We start from the raw sequence: 18,616 nt of genomic DNA, 5'->3' as shown, positions 1-18,616 counted from the left end.
TCTTTTTATTGCCAGTACAGACATTTGGAAGAGGTCAAACAGACACAATAGCCATCACCTAAAGACTTACCACACTGTTTAGTCCCAATTCCAACTGCTTTTGGCAGCTAAACAGTGTATGAGCCTCTTTAGTATTTTCATTTAAGATCCCCTGCTAATATCATGTCCTGTAGGTCTTTTTACATTACCAAAACATGATTTTTTTCATTAAGCAAAAACAGTTAGGAAACTTTTTTATTAGCTTACCTGGTGATAGAAGTAGAAGAGGGCAAAAAAGTGCATGTATCTCACCTACAGCCATACCACATTGGATAGGCCCAATCTTGTCTGATCTTGGCAGCTAAGCAGTGTTGGGACTGGTTAGTACTTGGGTGGGAGACCACATGGGAACACCAGGTGCTGTAGGTTTTTTCACATTACTGGCAAATTGTTTTTATTCTCTATCTATTTAAATTGGAAACTTTTTCTTTTTATTGCCAGCACAGACATTTAGAAGAGGTCAAACATACACAATAGCCATCACCTAAAGACTTACCACACTGTTTAGGCCCAATTCCAACTGCTTTTGGCAGCTAAACAGTGTTAAGCCTCTTTAGTAGTTTAATTTAAGATTCCCTGCTAATATCATGTCCTGTAGGTCTTTTTACATTGCCAACACATGATTTTTTTCAGTAAGCAAAAACAGTTACAAAACTTTTTTATTAGCTTACCTGGTGATAGAAGTAGAAGAGGGCAAAAAAGTGCCTGTATCTCACCTACAGCCATTCCACATTGGATATGCCCAATCTCGTCTGATCTTGGAAGCTAAGCAGTGTTGGACCTGGTTAGTACTTGGGTGGGAGACCACATGGGAACACCAGGTGCTGTAGGTTTTTTCACATTACTGGCAAATTGTTTTTATTCTCTAGCTATTTAAATTGGAAACTTTTTCTTTTTATTGCCTGTAGAGACATTTGTAAGAGGTCAAACAGACACAATAGCCATCACCTAAAGACTTACCACACTGTTTAGGCCCAATTCCAACTGCTTTTGGCAGCTAAACAGTGTTGAGCCTCTTTAGTAGTTTAATTTAAGATCCCCTGCTAATATCATGTCCTGTAGGTCTTTTTACATTACCAAAACATGATTTTTTTTAGCAAGCAAAAACAGTTAGGAAGCTTTTTTATTAGCTTACCTGGTGATAGAAGAGAAGAGGGCAAAAAAGAGCATGCATCTCACCTACAGCCATACCACATTGGATAGACCCAATCTTGTCTGATCTTGGCAGCTAAGCAGTGTTGGGCCTGGTTAGTACTTGGGTGGGAGACCACATGGGAACGCCAGGTGCTGTAGGTTTTTTCACATTACTGGCAAATTGTTTTTATTCTCTATCTATTTAAATTGGAAACTTTTTCTTTTTATTGCCAGCACAGACATTTAGAAGAGGTCAAACATACACCATAGCCATCACCTAAAGACTTACCACACTGTTTAGGCCCAATTCCAACTGCTTTTGGCAGCTAAACAGTGTTGAGCCTCTTTAGTAGTTTAATTTAAGATCCCCTGCTAATATCATGTCCTGTAGGTCTTTTTACATTGCCAACACATGATTTTTTTCAGTAAGCAAAAACAGTTACGAAACTTTTTTATTAGCTTACCTGGTGATAGAAGTAGAAGAGGGCAAAAAAGTGCCTGTATCTCACCTACAGCCATACCACATTGGATATGCCCAATCTCGTCTGATCTTGGAAGCTAAGCAGTGTTGGGCCTGGTTAGTACTTGGGTGGGAGACCACATGGGAACACCAGGTGCTGTAGGTTTTTTCACATGACTGGCAAATTGTTTTTATTCTCTAGCTATTTAAATTGGAAACTTTTTCTTTTTATTGCCTGTAGAGACATTTGTAAGAGGTCAAACAGACACAATAGCCATCACCTAAAGACTTACCACACTGTTTAGGCCCAATTCCAACTGCTTTTGGCAGCTAAACAGTGTTGAGCCTCTTTAGTAGTTTAATATAAGATCCCCTGCTAATATCATGTCCTGTAGGTCTTTTTACATCACGAACACATGATTTTTTTCAGTAAGCAAAAACAGTTACGAAACTTTTTTATTAGCTTACCTGGTGATAGAAGTAGAAGAGGGCAAAAAAGTGCCTGTATCTCACCTACAGCCATACCACATTGGATATGCCCAATCTCGTCTGATCTTGGAAGCTAAGCAGTGTTGGGCCTGGTTAGTACTTGGGTGGGAGACCACATGGGAACACCTGGTGCTGTAGGTTTTTTCACATTACTGGCAAATTGTTTTTATTCTCTAGCTATTTAAATTGGAAACTTTTTCTTTTTATTGCCAGTACAGACATTTGGAAGAGGTCAAACAGACACAATAGCCATCACCTAAAGACATACCACACTGTTTAGGCCCAATTCCAACTGCTTTTGGCAGCTAAACAGTGTATGAGCCTCTTTAGTAGTTTCATTTAAGATCCCCTGCTAATATCATGTCCTGTAGGTCTTTTTACATTACCAAAACATGATTTTTTTCATTAAGCCAAAACAGTTAGGAAACTTTTTTATTAGCTTACCTGGTGATAGAAGTAGAAGAGGGCAAAAAAGTGCCTGTATCTCACCTACAGCCATACCACATTGGATAGGCCCAATCTCGTCTGATCTTGGAAGCTAAGCAGTGTTGGGCCTGGTTAGTACTTTGGTGGGAGACCACATGGGAACACCAGGTGCTGTAGGTTTTTTCACATTACTGGCAAATTGTTTTTATTCTCTATCTATTTAAATTGGAAACTTTTTCTTTTTATTGCCAGCACAGACATTTAGAAGAGGTCAAACATACACAATAGCCATCAACTTAAGACTTACCACACTGTTTAGGCCCAATTCCAACTGCTTTTGGCAGCTAAACAGTGTTGAGCCTCTTTAGTAGTTTAATTTAAGATCCCCTGCTAATATCATGTCCTGTAGGTCTTTTTACATTGCCAACACATGATTTTTTTCAGTAAGCAAAAACAGTTACGAAACTTTTTTATTAGCTTACCTGGTGATAGAAGTAGAAGAGGGCAAAAAAGTGCCTGTATCTCACCTACAGCCATACCACATTGGATATGCCCAATCTCATCTGATCTTGGAAGCTAAGCAGTGTTGGGCCTGGTTAGTTCTTGGTTGGGAGACCACATTGGAACACCTGGTGCTGTAGGTTTTTTCACATTACTGGCAAATTGTTTTTATTCTCTAGCTATTTAAATTGGAAACTTTTTCTTTTTATTGCCAGTACAGACATTTGGAAGAGGTCAAACAGACGCAATAGCCATCACCTTAAGACTTACCACACTGTTTAGGCCCAATTCCAACTGCTTTTGGCAGCTAAACAGTGTTGAGCCTCTTTAGTAGTTTCATTTAAGATCCCCTGCTAATATCATGTCCTGTAGGTCTTTTTACATTACCAACACATGATTTTTTTCAGTAAGCAAAAACAGTTAGGAAGCTTTTTTATTAACTTACCTGGTGATAGAAGAGAAAAGGGCAAAAAGGAGCATGTATCTCACCTACAGCCATACCACATTGGATAGGCCCAATCTCGTCTGATCTTGGAAGCTAAGCAGTGTTGGGCCTGGTTAGTACTTGGGTGGGAGACCACATGGGAACACCTGGTGCTGTAGGTTTTTTTCACATTACTGGCAAATTGTTTTTATTCTCTAGCTATTTAAATTGGAAACTTTTTCTTTTTATTGCCAGCACAGACATTTAGAAGAGGTCAAACATACACAATAGCCATCACCTAAAGACTTACCACACTGTTTAGGACCAATTCCAACTGCTTTTGGCAGCTAAACAGTGTTGAGCCTCTTTAGTAGTTTAATTTAAGATCCCCTGCTAATATCATGTCCTGTAGGTCTTTTTACATTGCCAACACATGATTTTTTTCAGTAAGCAAAAACAGTTACGAAACTTTTTTATTAGCTTACCTGGTGATAGAAGTAGAAGAGGGCAAAAAAGTGCCTGTATCTCACCTACAGCCATACCACATTGGATATGCCCAATCTCGTCTGATCTTAGAAGCTAAGCAGTGTTAGGCCTGGTTAGTACTTGGGTGGGAGACCACATGGGAACACCATGTGCTGTAGGTTTTTTCACATTACTGGCAAATTGTTTTTATTCTCTAGCTATTTAAATTGGAAACTTTTTCTTTTTATTGCCTGTAGAGACATTTGTAAGAGGTCAAACAGACACAATAGCCATCACCTAAAGACTTACCACACTGTTTAGGCCCAATTCCAACTGCTTTTGGCAGCTACACAGTGTTGAGCCTCTTTAGTAGTTTCATTTAAGATCCCCTGCTAATATCATGTCCTGTAGGTCTTTTTACATTGCCAACACATGATTTTTTTCAGTAAGCAAAAACAGTTACGAAACTTTTTTATTAGCTTACCTGGTGATAGAAGTAGAAGAGGGCAAAAAAGTGCCTGTATCTCACCTACAGCCATACCACATTGGATAAGCCCAATCTCGTCTGATCTTGGCAGCTAAGCAGTGTTGGACCTGGTTAGTACTTGGGTATGGGAACACCTGGTGCTGTAGGTTTTTTCACATTACTGGCAAATTGTTTTTATTCTCTAGCTATTTTAATTGGAAACTTTTTCTTTTTATTGCCAGTACAGACATTTGGAAGAGGTCAAACAGACGCAATAGCCATCACCTAAAGACTTACCACACTGTTTAGGCCCAATTCCAACTGCTTTTGGCAGCTAAACAGTGTTGAGCCTCTTTAGTAGTTTCATTTAAGATCCCCTGCTAATATCATGTCCTGTAGGTCTTTTTACATTACCGACACATGATTTTTTTCAGTAAGCAAAAAACAGTTAGGAAGCTTTTTTATTAGCTTACCTGGTGATAGAAGAGAAGAGGGCAAAAAGGAGCATGTATCTCACCTACATCCATACCACATTGGATTGGCCCAATCTCGTCTGATCTTGTAAGCTAAGCAGTGTTGGGCCTGATTAGTACTTGGGTGGGAGACCACATGGGAACACCTGGTGCTGTAGGTTTTTTCACATTACTGGCAAATTGTTTTTATTCTCTAGCTATTTAAATTGGAAACTTTTTCTTTTTATTGCCAGTACAGACATTTGGAAGAGGTCAAACAGACACAATAGCCATCACCTAAAGACTTACCACACTGTTTAGGCCCAATTCCAACTGCTTTTGGCAGCTAAACAGTGTATGAGCCTCTTTAGTAGTTTCATTTAAAATCCCCTGCTAATATCATGTCCTGTAGGTCATTTTACATTACCAAAACATGATTTTTTTCCATTAAGCCAAAACAGTTAGGAAACTTTTTTATTAGCTTACCTGGTGATTGAAGTAGAAGAGGGCAAAAAAGTGCATGTATCTCACCTACAGCCATACCACATTGGATAGGCCCAATCTCGTCTCATCTTGGAAGCTAAGCAGTGTTGGGCCTGGTTAGTACTTGGGTGGGAGACCACATGGGAACACCAGGTGCTGTAGGTTTTTTCACATTACTGGCAAATTGTTTTTATTTTCTATCTATTTAAATTGGAAACTTTTTCTTTTTATTGCCAGCACAAACATACACAATAGCCATCACCTAAAGACTTACCACACTGTTTAGGCCCAATTCCAACTGCTTTTGGCAGCTAAACAGTGTTGAGCCTCTTTAGTAGTTTAATTTAAGATCCCCTGCTAATATCATGTCCTGTAGGTCTTTTTACATTGCCAACACATGATTTTTTTCAGTAAGCAAAAACAGTTACGAAACTTTTTTATTAGCTTACCTGGTGATAGAAGTAGAAGAGGGCAAAAAAGTGCCTGTATCTCACCTACAGCCATACCACATTGGATAGGCCCAATCTCGTCTGATCTTGGCAGCTAAGCAGTGTTGGGCCTGGTTAGTACTTGGGTGGGAGACCACATGGGAACACCTGGTGCTGTAAGTTTTTTCACATTACTGGCAAATTGTTTTTATTCTCTAGCTATTTAAATTGGAAACTTTTTCTTTTTATTGCCAGTACAGACATTTGGAAGAGGTCAAACAGACACAATAGCCATCACCTAAAGACTTACCACACTGTTTAGGCCCAATTCCAACTGCTTTTGGCAGCTAAACAGTGTATGAGCCTCTTTAGTAGTTTCATTTAAGATCCCCTGCTAATATCATGTCCTGTAGGTCATTTTACATTACCAAAACATGATTTTTTTCCATTAAGCCAAAACAGTTAGGAAACTTTTTTATTAGCTTACCTGGTGATAGAAGTAGAAGAGGGCAAAAAAGTGCATGTATCTCACCTACAGCCATACCACATTGGATAGGCCCAATCTCGTCTGATCTTGGAAGCTAAGCAGTGTTGGGCCTGGTTAGTACTTGGGTGGGAGACCACATGGGAACACCAGGTGCTGTAGGTTTTTTCATATTACTGGCAAATTGTTTTTATTTTCTATCTATTTAAATTGGAAACTTTTTCTTTTTATTGCCAGCACAGACATTTAGAAGAGGTCAAACATACACAATAGCCATCACCTAAAGACTTACCACACTGTTTAGGACCAATTCCAACTGCTTTTGGCAGCTAAACAGTGTTGAGCCTCTTGAGTAGTTTAATTTAAGATCCCCTGCTAATATCATGTCCTGTAGGTCTTTTTACATTGCCAACACATGATTTTTTTCAGTAAGCAAAAACAGTTAGGAAACTTTTTTATTAGCTTACCTGGTGATAGAAGTAGAAGAGGGCAAAAAAGTGCCTGTATCTCACCTACGGCCATACCACATTGGTTATGCCCAATCTCGTCTGATCTTAGAAGCTAAGCAGTGTTGGGCCTGGTTAGTACTTGGGTGGGAGACCACATGGGAACACCAGGTGCTGTAGGTTTTTTCACATTACTGGCAAATTGTTTTTATTCTCTAGCTATTTAAATTGGAAACTTTTTCTTTTTATTGCCTGTAGAGACATTTGTAAGAGGTCAAACATACACAATAGCCATCACCTAAAGACTTACCACACTGTTTAGGCCCAATTCCAACTGCTTTTGGCAGCTAAACAGTGTTGAGCCTCCTTAGTAGTTTAATTTAAGATCCCCTGCTAATATCATGTCCTGTAGGTCTTTTTACATTGCCAACACATGATTTTTTTCAGTAAGCAAAAACAGTTACGAAACTTTTTTATTAGCTTACCTGGTGATAGAAGTAGAAGAGGGCAAAAAAGTGCCTGTATCTCACCTACAGCCATACCACATTGGATATGCCCAATCTCATCTGATCTTGTAAGCTAAGCAGTGTTGGGCCTGGTTAGTACTTGGGTGGGAGACCACATGGGAACACCTGGTGCTGTAGGTTTTTTCACATTACTGGCAAATTGTTTTTATTCTCTAGCTATTTAAATTGGAAACTTTTTCTTTTTATTGCCAGTACAGACATTTGGAAGAGGTCAAACAGACGCAATAGCCATCACCTAAAGACTTACCACACTGTTTAGGCCCAATTCCAACTGCTTTTGGCAGCTAAACAGTGTATGAGCCTCTTTAGTAGTTTCATTTAAGATCCCCTGCTAATATCATGTCCTGTAGGTCATTTTACATTACCAAAACATGATTTTTTTCATTAAGCCAAAACAGTTAGGAAACTTTTTTATTAGCTTACCTGGTGATAGAAGAGAAGAGGGCAAAAAGGAGCATGTATCTCACCTACAACCATACCACATTGGATAGGCCCAATCTCGTCTGATCTTGGAAGCTAACCAGTGTTGGGCATGGTTAGTACTTGGGTGGGAGACCACATGGGAACACCTGGTGCTGTAGGTTTTTTCACATTACTGGCAAATTGTTTTTATTCTCTAGCTATTTAAATTGGAAACTTTTTCTTTTTATTGCCAGTACAGACATTTGGAAGAGGTCAAACAGACACAATAGCCATCACCTAAAGACTTACCACACTGTTTAGGCTTAATTCCAACTGCTTTTGGCAGCTAAACAGTGTATGAGCCTCTTTAGTAGTTTCATTTAAGATCCCCTGCTAATATCATGTCCTGTAGGTCTTTTTACATTACCAAAACATGATTTTTTTCATTAAGCGAAAACAGTTAGGAAACTTTTTTATTAGCTTACCTGGTGATAGAAGTAGAAGAGGGCAAAAAAGTGCATGTATCTCACCTACATCCATACCACATTGGATAGGCCCAATCTCGTCTGATCTTGGAAGCTAAGCAGTGTTGGGCCTGGTTAGTACTTTGGTGGGAGACCACATGGGAACACCAGTTGCTGTAGGTTTTTTCACATTACTGGCAAATTGTTTTTATTCTCTATCTATTTAAATTGGAAACTTTTTCTTTTTATTGCCAGCACAGACATTTAGAAGAGGTCAAACATACACAATAGCCATCACCTAAAGACTTACCACACTGTTTAGGCCCAATTCCAACTGCTTTTGGCAGCTAAACAGTGTTGAGCCTCTTTAGTAGTTTAATTTAAGATCCCCTGCTAATATCACGTCCTGTAGGTCTTTTTACATTACCAAAACATGATTTTTTTCATTAAGCCAAAACAGTTAGGAAACTTTTTTATTAGCTTACCTGGTTATGGTATGAGAAGAGGGCAAAAAAGTGCCTGTATCTCACCTACAGCCATACCACATTGGATATGCCCAATCTCGTCTGATCTTGGAAGCTAAGCAGTGTTGGGCCTGGTTAGTACTTGGGTGGGAGACCACATGGGAACACTAGGTGCTGTAGGTTTTTTCACATTACTGGCAAATTGTTTTTATTCTCTAGCTATTTAAATTGGAAACTTTTTCTTTTTATTGCCTGTAGAGACATTTGTAAGAGGTCAAACAGACACAATAGCCATCACCTAAAGACTTACCACACTGTTTAGGCCCAATTCCAACTGCTTTTGGCAGCTAAACAGTGTTGAGCCTCTTTAGTAGTTTAATTTAAGATCCCCTGCTAATATCATGTCCTGTAGGTCTTTTTACTTTACCAACACATGATTTTTTTCAGTAAGCAAAAACAGTTAGGAAGCTTTTTTATTAGCTTACCTGGTGATAGAAGAGAAGAGGGCAAAAAAGAGCATGTATGTCACCTACAGCCATACCACATTGGATAGGCCCAATCTCGTCTGATCTTGGAAGCTAAGCAGTGTTGGGCCTGGTTAGTAATGGGTGGGAGACCACATGGGAACACCTGGTGCTGTAGGTTTTTTCACATTACTGGCAAATTGTTTTTATTCTCTAGCTATTTAAATTGGAAACTTTTTCTTTTTATTGCCAGTACAGACATTTGGAAGAGGTCAAACAGACACAATAGCCATCACCTAAAGACTTACCACACTGTTTAGGCCCAATTCCAACTGCTTTTGGCAGCTAAACAGTGTATGAGCCTCTTTAGTAGTTTCATTTAAGATCCCCTGCTAATATCATGTCCTGTAGGTCTTTTTACATTACCAAAACATGATTTTTTTCATTAAGCCAAAACAGTTAGGAAACTTTTTTATTAGCTTACCTGGTGATAGAAGTAGAAGAGGGCAAAAAAGTGCATGTATCTCACCTACAGCCATACCACATTGGATAGGCCCAATCTCGTCTGATCTTGGAAGCTAAGCAGTGTTGGGCCTGGTGAGTACTTGGGTGGGAGACCACATGGGAACACCAGTTGCTGTAGGTTTTTTCACATTACTGGCAAATTGTTTTTATTCTCTATCTATTTAAATTGGAAACTTTTTCTTTTTATTGCCAGCACAGACATTTAGAAGAGGTCAAACATACACAATAGCCATCACCTAAAGACTTACCACACTGTTTAGGCCCAATTCCAACTGCTTTTGGCAGCTAAACAGTGTTGAGCCTCTTTAGTAGTTTAATTTAAGATCCCCTGCTAATATCATGTCCTGTAGGTCTTTTTACAATGCCAACACATGATTTTTTTCAGTAAGCAAAAACAGTTACGAAACTTTTTTATTAGCTTACCTGGTGATAGAAGTAGAAGAGGGCAAAAAAGTTCCTGTATCTCACCTACAGCCATACCACATTGGATATGCCCAATCTCGTCTTATCTTGGAAGCTAAGCAGTGTTGGGCCTGGTTAGTACTTGGGTGGGAGACCACATGGGAACACCAGGTGCTGTAGGTTTTTTCACATTACTGGCAAATTGCTTTTATTCTCTAGCTATTTAAATTGGAAACTTTTTCTTTTTATTGCCTGTAGAGACATTTGTAAGAGGTCAAACAGACACAATAGCCATCACCTAAAGACTTACCACACTGTTTAGGCCCAATTCCAACTGCTTTTGGCAGCTAAACAGTGTATGAGCCTCTTTAGTAGTTTCATTTAAGATCCCCTGCTAATATCATGTCCTGTAGGTCATTTTACATTACCAAAACATGATTTTTTTCATTAAGCCAAAACAGTTAGGAAACTTTTTTATTAGCTTACCTGGTGATAGAAGTAGAAGAGGGCAAAAAAGTGCATGTATCTCACCTACAGCCATACCACATTGGATAGGCCCAATCTCGTCTCATCTTGGAAGCTAAGCAGTGTTGGGCCTGGTTAGTACTTGGGTGGGAGACCACATGGGAACACCAGGTGCTGTAGGTTTTTTCACGTTACTGGCAAATTGTTTTTATTCTCTATCTATTTAAATTGGAAACTTTTTCTTTTTATTGCCAGCACAGACATTTAGAAGAGGTCAAACATACACAATAGCCATCACCTAAAGACTTACCACACTGTTTAGGTCCAATTCCAACTGCTTTTGGCAGCTAAACAGTGTTGAGCCTCTTTAGTAGTTTAATTTAAGATCCCCTGCTAATATCATGTCCTGTAGGTCTTTTTACATTGCCAACACATGATTTTTTTCAGTAAGCAAAAACAATTACGAAACTTTTTTATTAGCTTACCTGGTAATAGAAGTAGAAGAGGGCAAAAAAGTGCCTGTATCTCACCTACAGCCATACCACATTGGATATGCCCAATCTCGTCTGATCTTGGAAGCTAAGCAGTGTTGGGCCTGGTTAGTACTTGGGTGGGAGACCACATGGGAACACCAGGTGCTGTAGGTTTTTTCACATTACTGGCAAATTGTTTTTATTCTCTAGCTATTTAAATTGGAAACTTTTTCTTTTTATTGCCTGTAGAGACATTTGTAAGAGGTCAAACAGACACAATAGCCATCACCTAAAGACTTACCACACTGTTTAGGCCCAATTCCAACTGCTTTTGGCAGCTAAACAGTGTTGAGCCTCTTTAGTAGTTTCATTTAAGATCCCCTGCTAATATCATGTCCTGTAGGTCTTTTTACATTGCCAACACATGATTTTTTTCAGTAAGCAAAAACAGTTACGAAACTTTTTTATTAGCTTACCTGGTGATAGAAGTAGAAGAGGGCAAAAAAGTGCCTGTATCTCACCTACAGCCATACCACATTGGATAGGCCCAATCTCGTCTGATCTTGGCAGCTAAGCAGTGTAGGGCCTGGTTAGTACTTGGGTGGGAGACCACATGGGAACACCAGGTGCTGTAGGTTTTTTCACATTACTGGCAAATTGTTTTTATTCTCTATCTATTTAAATTGGAAACTTTTTCTTTTTATTGCCAGCACAGACATTTAGAAGAGGTCAAACATACACAATAGCCATCACCTAAAGACTTACCACACTGTTTAGGCCCAATTCCAACTGCTTTTGGCAGCTAAACAGTGTTGAGCCTCTTTAGTAGTTTAATTTAAGATCCCCTGCTAATATCATGTCCTGTAGGTCTTTTTACATTGCCAACACATGATTTTTTTCAGTAAGCAAAAACAGTTACGAAACTTTTTTATTAGCTTACCTGGTGATAGAAGTAAAAGAGGGCAAAAAAGTGCCTGTATCTCACCTACAGCCATACCACATTGGATGTGCCCAATCTCGTCTGATCTTGGAAGCTAAGCAGTGTTGGGCCTGGTTAGTACTTGGGTGGGAGACCACATGGGAACACCTGGTGCTGTAGGTTTTTTCACATTACTGGCAAATTGTTTTTATTCTCTAGCTATTTAAATTGGAAACTTTTTCTTTTTATTGCCAGTACAGACATTTGGAAGAGGTCAAACAGACACAATAGCCATCACCTAAAGACTTACCACACTGTTTAGGCCCAATTCCAACTGCTTTTGGCAGCTAAACAGTGTATGAGCCTCTTTAGTAGTTTCATTTAAGATCCCCTGCTAATATCATGTCCTGTAGGTCTTTTTACATTACCAAAACATGATTTTTTTCATTAAGCCAAAACAGTTAGGAAACTTTTTTATTAGCTTACCTGGTGATAGAAGTAGAAGAGGGCAAAAAAGTGCATGTATCTCACCTACAGCCATACCACATTGGATAGGCCCAATCTCGTCTGATCTTGGAAGCTAAGCAGTGTTGGGCCTGGTGAGTACTTGGGTGGGAGACCACATGGGAACACCAGTTGCTGTAGGTTTTTTCACATTACTGGCAAATTGTTTTTATTCTCTATCTATTTAAATTGGAAACTTTTTCTTTTTATTGCCAGCACAGACATTTAGAAGAGGTCAAACATACACAATAGCCATCACCTAAAGACTTACCACACTGTTTAGGCCCAATTCCAACTGCTTTTGGCAGCTAAACAGTGTTGAGCCTCTTTAGTAGTTTAATTTAAGATCCCCTGCTAATATCATGTCCTGTAGGTCTTTTTACATTGCCAACACATGATTTTTTTCAGTAAGCAAAAACAGTTACGAAACTTTTTTATTAGCTTACCTGGTGATAGAAGTAGAAGAGGGCAAAAAAGTGCATGTATCTCACCTACAGCCATACCACATTGGATATGCCCAATCTCGTCTGATCTTGGAAGCTAAGCAGTGTTGGGTCTGGTTAGTACTTGGGTGGGAGACCACATGGGAACACCAGGTGCTGTAGGTTTTTTCACATTACTGGCAAATTGTTTTTATTCTCTAGCTATTTAAATTGGAAACTTTTTCTTTTTATTGCCTGTAGAGACATTTGTAAGAGGTCAAACAGACACAATAGCCATCACCTAAAGACTTACCACACTGTTTAGGCCCAATTCCAACTGCTTTTGGCAGCTAAACAGTGTTGAGCCTCTTTAGTAGTTTCATTTAAGATCCCCTGCTAATATCATGTCCTGTAGGTCTTTTTACATTGCCAACACATGATTTTTTTCAGTAAGCAAAAACAGTTACGAAACTTTTTTATTAGCTTACCTGGTGATAGAAGTAGAAGAGGGCAAAAAAGTGCCTGTATCTCACCTACAGCCATACCACATTGGATAGGCCCAATCTCGTCTGATCTTGGCAGCTAAGCAGTGTAGGGCCTGGTTAGTACTTGGGTGGGAGACCACATGGGAACACCAGGTGCTGTAGGTTTTTTCACATTACTGGCAAATTGTTTTTATTCTCTATCTATTTAAATTGGAAACTTTTTCTTTTTTTGCCAGCACAGAAATTTAGAAGAGGTCAAACATACACCATAGCCATCACCTAAAGACTTACCACACTGTTTAGGCCCAATTCCAACTGCTTTTGGCAGCTAAACAGTGTTGAGCCTCTTTAGTAGTTTAATTTAAGATTCCCTGCTAATATCATGTCCTGTAGGTCTTTTTACATTGCCAACACATGATTTTTTTCAGTAAGCAAACACAGTTACGAAACTTTTTTATTAGCTTACCTGGTGATAGAAGTAGAAGAGGGCAAAAAAGTGCCTGTATCTCACCTACAGCCATACCACATTGGATATGCCCAATCTCGGCTGATCTTGGAAGCTAAGCAGTGTTGGGCCTGGTTAGTACTTGGGTGGGAGACCACATGGGAACACCAGGTGCTGTAGGTTTTTTCACATTACTGGCAAATTGTTTTTATTCTCTATCTATTTAAATTGGAAACTTTTTCTTTTTTTGCCAGCACAGACATTTAGAAGAGGTCAAACATACACCATAGCCATCACCTAAAGACTTACCACACTGTTTAGGCCCAATTCCAACTGCTTTTGGCAGCTAAACAGTGTTGAGCCTCTTTAGTAGTTTAATTTAAGATTCCCTGCTAATATCATGTCCTGTAGGTCTTTTTACATTGCCAACACATGATTTTTTTCAGTAAGCAAACACAGTTACGAAACTTTTTTATTAGCTTACCTGGTGATAGAAGTAGAAGAGGGCAAAAAAGTGCCTGTATCTCACCTACAGCCATACCACATTGGATATGCCCAATCTCGGCTGATCTTGGAAGCTAAGCAGTGTTGGGCCTGGTTAGTACTTGGGTGGGAGACCACATGGGAACACCAGGTGCTGTAGGTTTTTTCACATTACTGGCAAATTGTTTTTATTCGCTAGCTATTTAAATTGGAAACTTTTTCTTTTTATTGCCTGTAGAGACATTTGTAAGAGGTCAAACAGACACAATAGCCATCACCTAAAGACTTACCACACTGTTTAGGCCCAATTCCAACTGTTTTTGGCAGCTAAACAGTGTTGAGCCTCTTTAGTAGTTTAATTTAAGATCCCCTGCTAATATCATGTCTTGTAGGTCTTTTTACATTACCAACACATGATTTTTTTCAGTAAGCAAAAACAGTTAGGAAGCTTTTTTATTAGCTTACCTGGTGATAGAAGAGAAGAGGGCAAAAAAGAGCATGTATCTCACCTACAGCCATACCACATTGGATAGGCCCAATCTCGTCTGATCTTGGCAGCTAAGCAGTGTTGGGCCTGGTTAGTACTTGGGTGGGAGACCACATGGGAACACCTGGTGCTGTAGATTTTTTCACATTACTGGCAAATTGTTTTTATTCTCTAGCTATTTAAATTGGAAACTTTTTCTTTTTATTGCCAGTACAGACATTTGGAAGAGGTCAAACAGACACAATAGCCATCACCTAAAGACTTACCACACTGTTTAGGCCCAATTCCAACTGCTTTTGGCAGCTAAACAGTGTATGAGCCTCTTTAGTAGTTTCATTTAAGATCCCCTGCTAATATCATGTCCTGTAGGTCATTTTACATTACCAAAACATGATTTTTTTCATTAAGCCAAAACAGTTAGGAAACTTTTTTATTAGCTTACCTGGTGATAGAAGTAGAAGAGGGCAAAAAAGTGCATGTATCTCACCTACAGCCATACCACATTGGATAGGCCCAATCGCGTCTCATCTTGGAAGCTAAGCAGTGTTGGGCCTGGTTAGTACTTGGGTGGGAGACCACATGGGAACACCAGGTGCTGTAGGTTTTTTCACATTACTGGCAAATTGTTTTTATTCTCTATCTATTTAAATTGGAAACTTTTTCTTTTTATTGCCAGCACAGACATTTAGAAGAGGTCAAACATACACAATAGCCATCACCTAAAGACTTACCACACTGTTTAGGTCCAATTCCAACTGCTTTTGGCAGCTAAACAGTGTTGAGCCTCTTTAGTAGTTTAATTTAAGATCCCCTGCTAATATCATGTCCTGTAGGTCTTTTTACATTGCCAACACATGATTTTTTTCAGTAAGCAAAAACAGTTAGGAAACTTTTTTATTAGCTTACCTGGTAATAGAAGTAGAAGAGGGCAAAAAAGTGCCTGTATCTCACCTACAGCCATACCACATTGGATATGCCCAATCTCGTCTGATCTTGGAAGCTAAGCAGTGTTGGGCCTGGTTAGTACTTGGGTGGGAGACCACATGGGAACACCAGGTGCTGTAGATTTTTTCACATTACTGGCAAATTGTTTTTATTCTCTATCTATTTAAATTGGAAACTTTTTCTTTTTATTGCCTGTAGAGACATTTGTAAGAGGTCAAACAGACACAATAGCCATCACCTAAAGACTTACCACACTGTTTAGGCCCAATTCCAACTGCTTTTGGCAGCTAAACAGTGTTGAGCCTCTTTAGTAGTTTAATTTAAGATCCCCTGCTAATATCATGTCCTGTAGGTCTTTTTACATTGCCAACACATGATTTTTTTCAGTAAGCAAAAACAGTTACGAAACTTTTTTATTAGCTTACCTGGTGATAGAAGTAGAAGAGGGCAAAAAAGTGCCTGTATCTCACCTACAGCCATACCACATTGGATAGGCCCAATCTCGTCTGATCTTGGAAGCTAAGCAGTGTTGGGCCTGGTTAGTACTTGGGTGGGAGACCACATGGGAACACCAGGTGCTGTAGGTTTTTTCACATTACTGGCAAATTGTTTTTATTCTCTATCTATTTAAATTGGAAACTTTTTCTTTTTATTGCCAGCACAGACATTTAGAAGAGGTCAAACATACACAATAGCCATCACCTAAAGACTTACCACACTGTTTAGGCCCAATTCCAACTGCTTTTGGCAGCTAAACAGTGTTGAGCCTCTTTAGTAGTTTAATTTAAGATCCCCTGCTAATATCATGTCCTGTAGGTCTTTTTACATTGCCAACACATGATTTTTTTCAGTAAGCAAAAACAGTTACGAAACTTTTTTATAATCTTACCTGGTGATAGAAGTAGAAGAGGGCAAAAAAGTGCCTGTATCTCACCTACAGCTATACCACATTGGATGTGCCCAATCTCGTCTGATCTTGGAAGCTAAGCAGTGTTGGGCCTGGTTAGTACTTGGGTGGGAGACCACATGGGAACACCTGGTGCTGTAGGTTTTTTCACATTACTGGCAAATTGTTTTTATTCTCTAGCTATTTAAATTGGAAACTTTTTCTTTTTATTGCCAGTACAGACATTTGGAAGAGGTCAAACAGACACAATAGCCATCACCTAAAGACTTACCACACTGTTTAGGCCCAATTCCAACTGCTTTTGGCAGCTAAACAGTGTATGAGCCTCTTTAGTAGTTTCATTTAAGATCCCCTGCTAATATCATGTCCTGTAGGTCTTTTTACATTACCAAAATATGATTTTTTTCATTAAGCCAAAACAGTTAGGAAACTTTTTTATTAGCTTACCTGGTGATAGAAGTAGAAGAGGGCAAAAAAGTGCATGTATCTCACCTACAGCCATACCAAATTGGATATGCCCAATCTCGTCTGATCTTGAAAGCTAAGCAGTGTTGGGCCTGGTTAGTACTTGGGTGGGAGACCACATGGGAACACCAGGTGCTGTAGGTTTTTTCACATTACTGGCAAATAGTTTTTATTCTCTATCTATTTAAATTGGAAACTTTTTCTTTTTATTGCCAGCACAGACATTTAGAAGAGGTCAAACATACACAATAGCCATCACCTAAAGACTTACCACACTGTTTAGGCCCAATTCCAACTGCTTTTGGCAGCTAAACAGTGTTGAGCCTCTTTAGTAGTTTAATTTAAGATCCCCTGCTAATATCATGTCCTGTAGGTCTTTTTACATTGCCAACACATGATTTTTTTCAGTAAGCAAAAACAGTTACGAAACTTTTTTATTAGCTTACCTGGTGATAGAAGTAGAAGAGGGCAAAAAAGTGCCTGTATCTCACCTACAGCCATACCACATTGGATATGCCCAATCTCGTCTGAACTTGGAAGCTAAGCATTGTTGGGCCTGGTTAGTACTTGGGTGGGAGACCACATGGGAACACCAGGTGCTGTAGGTTTTTTCACATTACTGGCAAATTGTTTTTATTCTCTAGCTATTTAAATTGGAAACTTTTTCTTTTTATTGCCTGTAGAGACATTTGTAAGAGGTCAAACAGACACAATAGCCATCACCTAAAGACTTACCACACTGTTTAGGCCCAATTCCAACTGTTTTTGGCAGCTAAACAGTGTTGAGCCTCTTTAGTAGTTTAATTTAAGATCCCCTGCTAATATAATGTCCTGTAGGTCTTTTTACATTACCAACACATGATTTTTTTCAGTAAGCAAAAACAGTTAGGAAGCTTTTTTATTAGCTTACATGGTGATAGAAGAGAAGAGGGCAAAAAAGAGCACGTATCTCACCTACAGCCATACCACATTGGATAGGCCCAATCTCGTCTGATCTTGGCAGCTAAGCAGTGTTGGACCTGGTTAGTACTTGGGTGGGAGACCACATGGGAACACCTGGTGCTGTAGGTTTTTTCACATTACTGGCAAATTGTTTTTATTCTCTAGCTATTTAAATTGGAAACTTTTTCTTTTTATTGCCAGTACAGACATTTGGAAGAGGTCAAACAGACACAATAGCCATCACCTAAAGACTTACCACACTGTTTAGGCCCAATTCCAACTGCTTTTGGCAGCTAAACAGTGTATGAGCCTCTATAGTAGTTTCATTTAAGATCCCCTGCTAATATCATGTCCTGTAGGTCATTTTACATTACCAAAACATGATTTTTTTCCATTAAGCCAAAACAGTTAGGAAACTTTTTTATTAGCTTACCTGGTGATAGAAGTAGAAGAGGGCAAAAAAGTGCATGTATCTCACCTACAGCCATACCACATTGGATAGGCCCAATCTCGTCTGATCTTGGAAGCTAAGCAGTGTTGGGCCTGGTTAGTACTTGGGTGGGAGACCACATGGGAACACCAGGTGCTGTAGGTTTTTTCACATTACTGGCAAATTGTTTTTATTTTCTATCTATTTAATTTGGAAACTTTTTCTTTTTATTGCCAGCACAGACATTTAGAAGAGGTCAAACAGACACAATAGCCATCACCTAAAGACTTACCACACTG

General features: G+C 39.2%; 32 non-coding genes and 8 pseudogenes across 32 annotated transcripts; all 40 read left to right on the top strand.

Annotated features, from left to right (window-relative positions):
- The first annotated feature begins 289 nt into the window (after positions 1-289).
- On the top strand, positions 290-408 carry LOC146024983 (5S ribosomal RNA; annotated as a pseudogene).
- Positions 409-753: 345 nt separating this feature from the next.
- LOC146022905 (5S ribosomal RNA) lies at positions 754-872 on the top strand. Its single transcript, XR_014452341.1, has one exon. It is a non-coding gene; the product is annotated as a 5S ribosomal RNA (ribosomal RNA).
- Positions 873-1,216: 344 nt separating this feature from the next.
- LOC146024068 (5S ribosomal RNA) lies at positions 1,217-1,335 on the top strand. The gene has a single exon (XR_014453463.1). It is a non-coding gene; the product is annotated as a 5S ribosomal RNA (ribosomal RNA).
- A 345-nt stretch (positions 1,336-1,680) lies between these two features.
- On the top strand, positions 1,681-1,799 carry LOC146025166 (5S ribosomal RNA). Its single transcript, XR_014454074.1, has one exon. It is a non-coding gene; the product is annotated as a 5S ribosomal RNA (ribosomal RNA).
- A 345-nt stretch (positions 1,800-2,144) lies between these two features.
- Positions 2,145-2,263, top strand: LOC146025436 (5S ribosomal RNA). The gene has a single exon (XR_014454134.1). It is a non-coding gene; the product is annotated as a 5S ribosomal RNA (ribosomal RNA).
- Positions 2,264-2,609: 346 nt separating this feature from the next.
- On the top strand, positions 2,610-2,728 carry LOC146022618 (5S ribosomal RNA). Its single transcript, XR_014452065.1, has one exon. It is a non-coding gene; the product is annotated as a 5S ribosomal RNA (ribosomal RNA).
- A 345-nt stretch (positions 2,729-3,073) lies between these two features.
- Positions 3,074-3,192, top strand: LOC146023694 (5S ribosomal RNA). Its single transcript, XR_014453103.1, has one exon. It is a non-coding gene; the product is annotated as a 5S ribosomal RNA (ribosomal RNA).
- Positions 3,193-3,536: 344 nt separating this feature from the next.
- LOC146022453 (5S ribosomal RNA) lies at positions 3,537-3,655 on the top strand. Its single transcript, XR_014451910.1, has one exon. It is a non-coding gene; the product is annotated as a 5S ribosomal RNA (ribosomal RNA).
- A 346-nt stretch (positions 3,656-4,001) lies between these two features.
- Positions 4,002-4,120, top strand: LOC146024879 (5S ribosomal RNA; annotated as a pseudogene).
- A 345-nt stretch (positions 4,121-4,465) lies between these two features.
- On the top strand, positions 4,466-4,574 carry LOC146025232 (5S ribosomal RNA; annotated as a pseudogene).
- A 345-nt stretch (positions 4,575-4,919) lies between these two features.
- LOC146024994 (5S ribosomal RNA) lies at positions 4,920-5,038 on the top strand (annotated as a pseudogene).
- A 347-nt stretch (positions 5,039-5,385) lies between these two features.
- LOC146024642 (5S ribosomal RNA) lies at positions 5,386-5,504 on the top strand. The gene has a single exon (XR_014454013.1). It is a non-coding gene; the product is annotated as a 5S ribosomal RNA (ribosomal RNA).
- Positions 5,505-5,831: 327 nt separating this feature from the next.
- On the top strand, positions 5,832-5,950 carry LOC146024004 (5S ribosomal RNA). Its single transcript, XR_014453402.1, has one exon. It is a non-coding gene; the product is annotated as a 5S ribosomal RNA (ribosomal RNA).
- Positions 5,951-6,297: 347 nt separating this feature from the next.
- LOC146022114 (5S ribosomal RNA) lies at positions 6,298-6,416 on the top strand. Its single transcript, XR_014451582.1, has one exon. It is a non-coding gene; the product is annotated as a 5S ribosomal RNA (ribosomal RNA).
- A 345-nt stretch (positions 6,417-6,761) lies between these two features.
- LOC146023123 (5S ribosomal RNA) lies at positions 6,762-6,880 on the top strand. Its single transcript, XR_014452551.1, has one exon. It is a non-coding gene; the product is annotated as a 5S ribosomal RNA (ribosomal RNA).
- Positions 6,881-7,225: 345 nt separating this feature from the next.
- LOC146022532 (5S ribosomal RNA) lies at positions 7,226-7,344 on the top strand. The gene has a single exon (XR_014451984.1). It is a non-coding gene; the product is annotated as a 5S ribosomal RNA (ribosomal RNA).
- A 345-nt stretch (positions 7,345-7,689) lies between these two features.
- LOC146024975 (5S ribosomal RNA) lies at positions 7,690-7,808 on the top strand (annotated as a pseudogene).
- A 346-nt stretch (positions 7,809-8,154) lies between these two features.
- Positions 8,155-8,273, top strand: LOC146024929 (5S ribosomal RNA; annotated as a pseudogene).
- A 345-nt stretch (positions 8,274-8,618) lies between these two features.
- LOC146021690 (5S ribosomal RNA) lies at positions 8,619-8,737 on the top strand. The gene has a single exon (XR_014451167.1). It is a non-coding gene; the product is annotated as a 5S ribosomal RNA (ribosomal RNA).
- Positions 8,738-9,081: 344 nt separating this feature from the next.
- Positions 9,082-9,199, top strand: LOC146024665 (5S ribosomal RNA; annotated as a pseudogene).
- Positions 9,200-9,545: 346 nt separating this feature from the next.
- LOC146024649 (5S ribosomal RNA) lies at positions 9,546-9,664 on the top strand. Its single transcript, XR_014454021.1, has one exon. It is a non-coding gene; the product is annotated as a 5S ribosomal RNA (ribosomal RNA).
- Positions 9,665-10,009: 345 nt separating this feature from the next.
- On the top strand, positions 10,010-10,128 carry LOC146023697 (5S ribosomal RNA). The gene has a single exon (XR_014453106.1). It is a non-coding gene; the product is annotated as a 5S ribosomal RNA (ribosomal RNA).
- A 346-nt stretch (positions 10,129-10,474) lies between these two features.
- On the top strand, positions 10,475-10,593 carry LOC146024641 (5S ribosomal RNA). Its single transcript, XR_014454012.1, has one exon. It is a non-coding gene; the product is annotated as a 5S ribosomal RNA (ribosomal RNA).
- Positions 10,594-10,938: 345 nt separating this feature from the next.
- LOC146025155 (5S ribosomal RNA) lies at positions 10,939-11,057 on the top strand. The gene has a single exon (XR_014454073.1). It is a non-coding gene; the product is annotated as a 5S ribosomal RNA (ribosomal RNA).
- Positions 11,058-11,402: 345 nt separating this feature from the next.
- Positions 11,403-11,521, top strand: LOC146023051 (5S ribosomal RNA). Its single transcript, XR_014452481.1, has one exon. It is a non-coding gene; the product is annotated as a 5S ribosomal RNA (ribosomal RNA).
- Positions 11,522-11,866: 345 nt separating this feature from the next.
- LOC146021672 (5S ribosomal RNA) lies at positions 11,867-11,985 on the top strand. Its single transcript, XR_014451149.1, has one exon. It is a non-coding gene; the product is annotated as a 5S ribosomal RNA (ribosomal RNA).
- A 346-nt stretch (positions 11,986-12,331) lies between these two features.
- LOC146024648 (5S ribosomal RNA) lies at positions 12,332-12,450 on the top strand. The gene has a single exon (XR_014454020.1). It is a non-coding gene; the product is annotated as a 5S ribosomal RNA (ribosomal RNA).
- A 345-nt stretch (positions 12,451-12,795) lies between these two features.
- On the top strand, positions 12,796-12,914 carry LOC146022125 (5S ribosomal RNA). Its single transcript, XR_014451593.1, has one exon. It is a non-coding gene; the product is annotated as a 5S ribosomal RNA (ribosomal RNA).
- Positions 12,915-13,259: 345 nt separating this feature from the next.
- LOC146023050 (5S ribosomal RNA) lies at positions 13,260-13,378 on the top strand. Its single transcript, XR_014452480.1, has one exon. It is a non-coding gene; the product is annotated as a 5S ribosomal RNA (ribosomal RNA).
- Positions 13,379-13,722: 344 nt separating this feature from the next.
- On the top strand, positions 13,723-13,841 carry LOC146022834 (5S ribosomal RNA). The gene has a single exon (XR_014452274.1). It is a non-coding gene; the product is annotated as a 5S ribosomal RNA (ribosomal RNA).
- Positions 13,842-14,185: 344 nt separating this feature from the next.
- On the top strand, positions 14,186-14,304 carry LOC146022833 (5S ribosomal RNA). The gene has a single exon (XR_014452273.1). It is a non-coding gene; the product is annotated as a 5S ribosomal RNA (ribosomal RNA).
- A 344-nt stretch (positions 14,305-14,648) lies between these two features.
- LOC146023914 (5S ribosomal RNA) lies at positions 14,649-14,767 on the top strand. Its single transcript, XR_014453315.1, has one exon. It is a non-coding gene; the product is annotated as a 5S ribosomal RNA (ribosomal RNA).
- Positions 14,768-15,113: 346 nt separating this feature from the next.
- Positions 15,114-15,232, top strand: LOC146024848 (5S ribosomal RNA; annotated as a pseudogene).
- Positions 15,233-15,577: 345 nt separating this feature from the next.
- Positions 15,578-15,696, top strand: LOC146021729 (5S ribosomal RNA). Its single transcript, XR_014451206.1, has one exon. It is a non-coding gene; the product is annotated as a 5S ribosomal RNA (ribosomal RNA).
- A 345-nt stretch (positions 15,697-16,041) lies between these two features.
- Positions 16,042-16,160, top strand: LOC146022113 (5S ribosomal RNA). Its single transcript, XR_014451581.1, has one exon. It is a non-coding gene; the product is annotated as a 5S ribosomal RNA (ribosomal RNA).
- Positions 16,161-16,505: 345 nt separating this feature from the next.
- On the top strand, positions 16,506-16,624 carry LOC146025541 (5S ribosomal RNA). Its single transcript, XR_014454200.1, has one exon. It is a non-coding gene; the product is annotated as a 5S ribosomal RNA (ribosomal RNA).
- Positions 16,625-16,970: 346 nt separating this feature from the next.
- LOC146023698 (5S ribosomal RNA) lies at positions 16,971-17,089 on the top strand. The gene has a single exon (XR_014453107.1). It is a non-coding gene; the product is annotated as a 5S ribosomal RNA (ribosomal RNA).
- Positions 17,090-17,434: 345 nt separating this feature from the next.
- LOC146022312 (5S ribosomal RNA) lies at positions 17,435-17,553 on the top strand. Its single transcript, XR_014451775.1, has one exon. It is a non-coding gene; the product is annotated as a 5S ribosomal RNA (ribosomal RNA).
- A 344-nt stretch (positions 17,554-17,897) lies between these two features.
- LOC146023689 (5S ribosomal RNA) lies at positions 17,898-18,016 on the top strand. The gene has a single exon (XR_014453098.1). It is a non-coding gene; the product is annotated as a 5S ribosomal RNA (ribosomal RNA).
- Positions 18,017-18,363: 347 nt separating this feature from the next.
- LOC146022112 (5S ribosomal RNA) lies at positions 18,364-18,482 on the top strand. The gene has a single exon (XR_014451580.1). It is a non-coding gene; the product is annotated as a 5S ribosomal RNA (ribosomal RNA).
- The last annotated feature ends 134 nt before the right edge of the window (positions 18,483-18,616 follow it).

The sequence above is a fragment of the Crinia signifera genome, chromosome 7 (genome assembly GCF_055691185.1).
Source record: "Crinia signifera chromosome 7, ASM5569118v1, whole genome shotgun sequence".
Lineage (NCBI taxonomy): Eukaryota > Metazoa > Chordata > Amphibia > Anura > Myobatrachidae > Crinia > Crinia signifera.
This window is presented reverse-complemented; position numbering and strand designations above follow the sequence as displayed.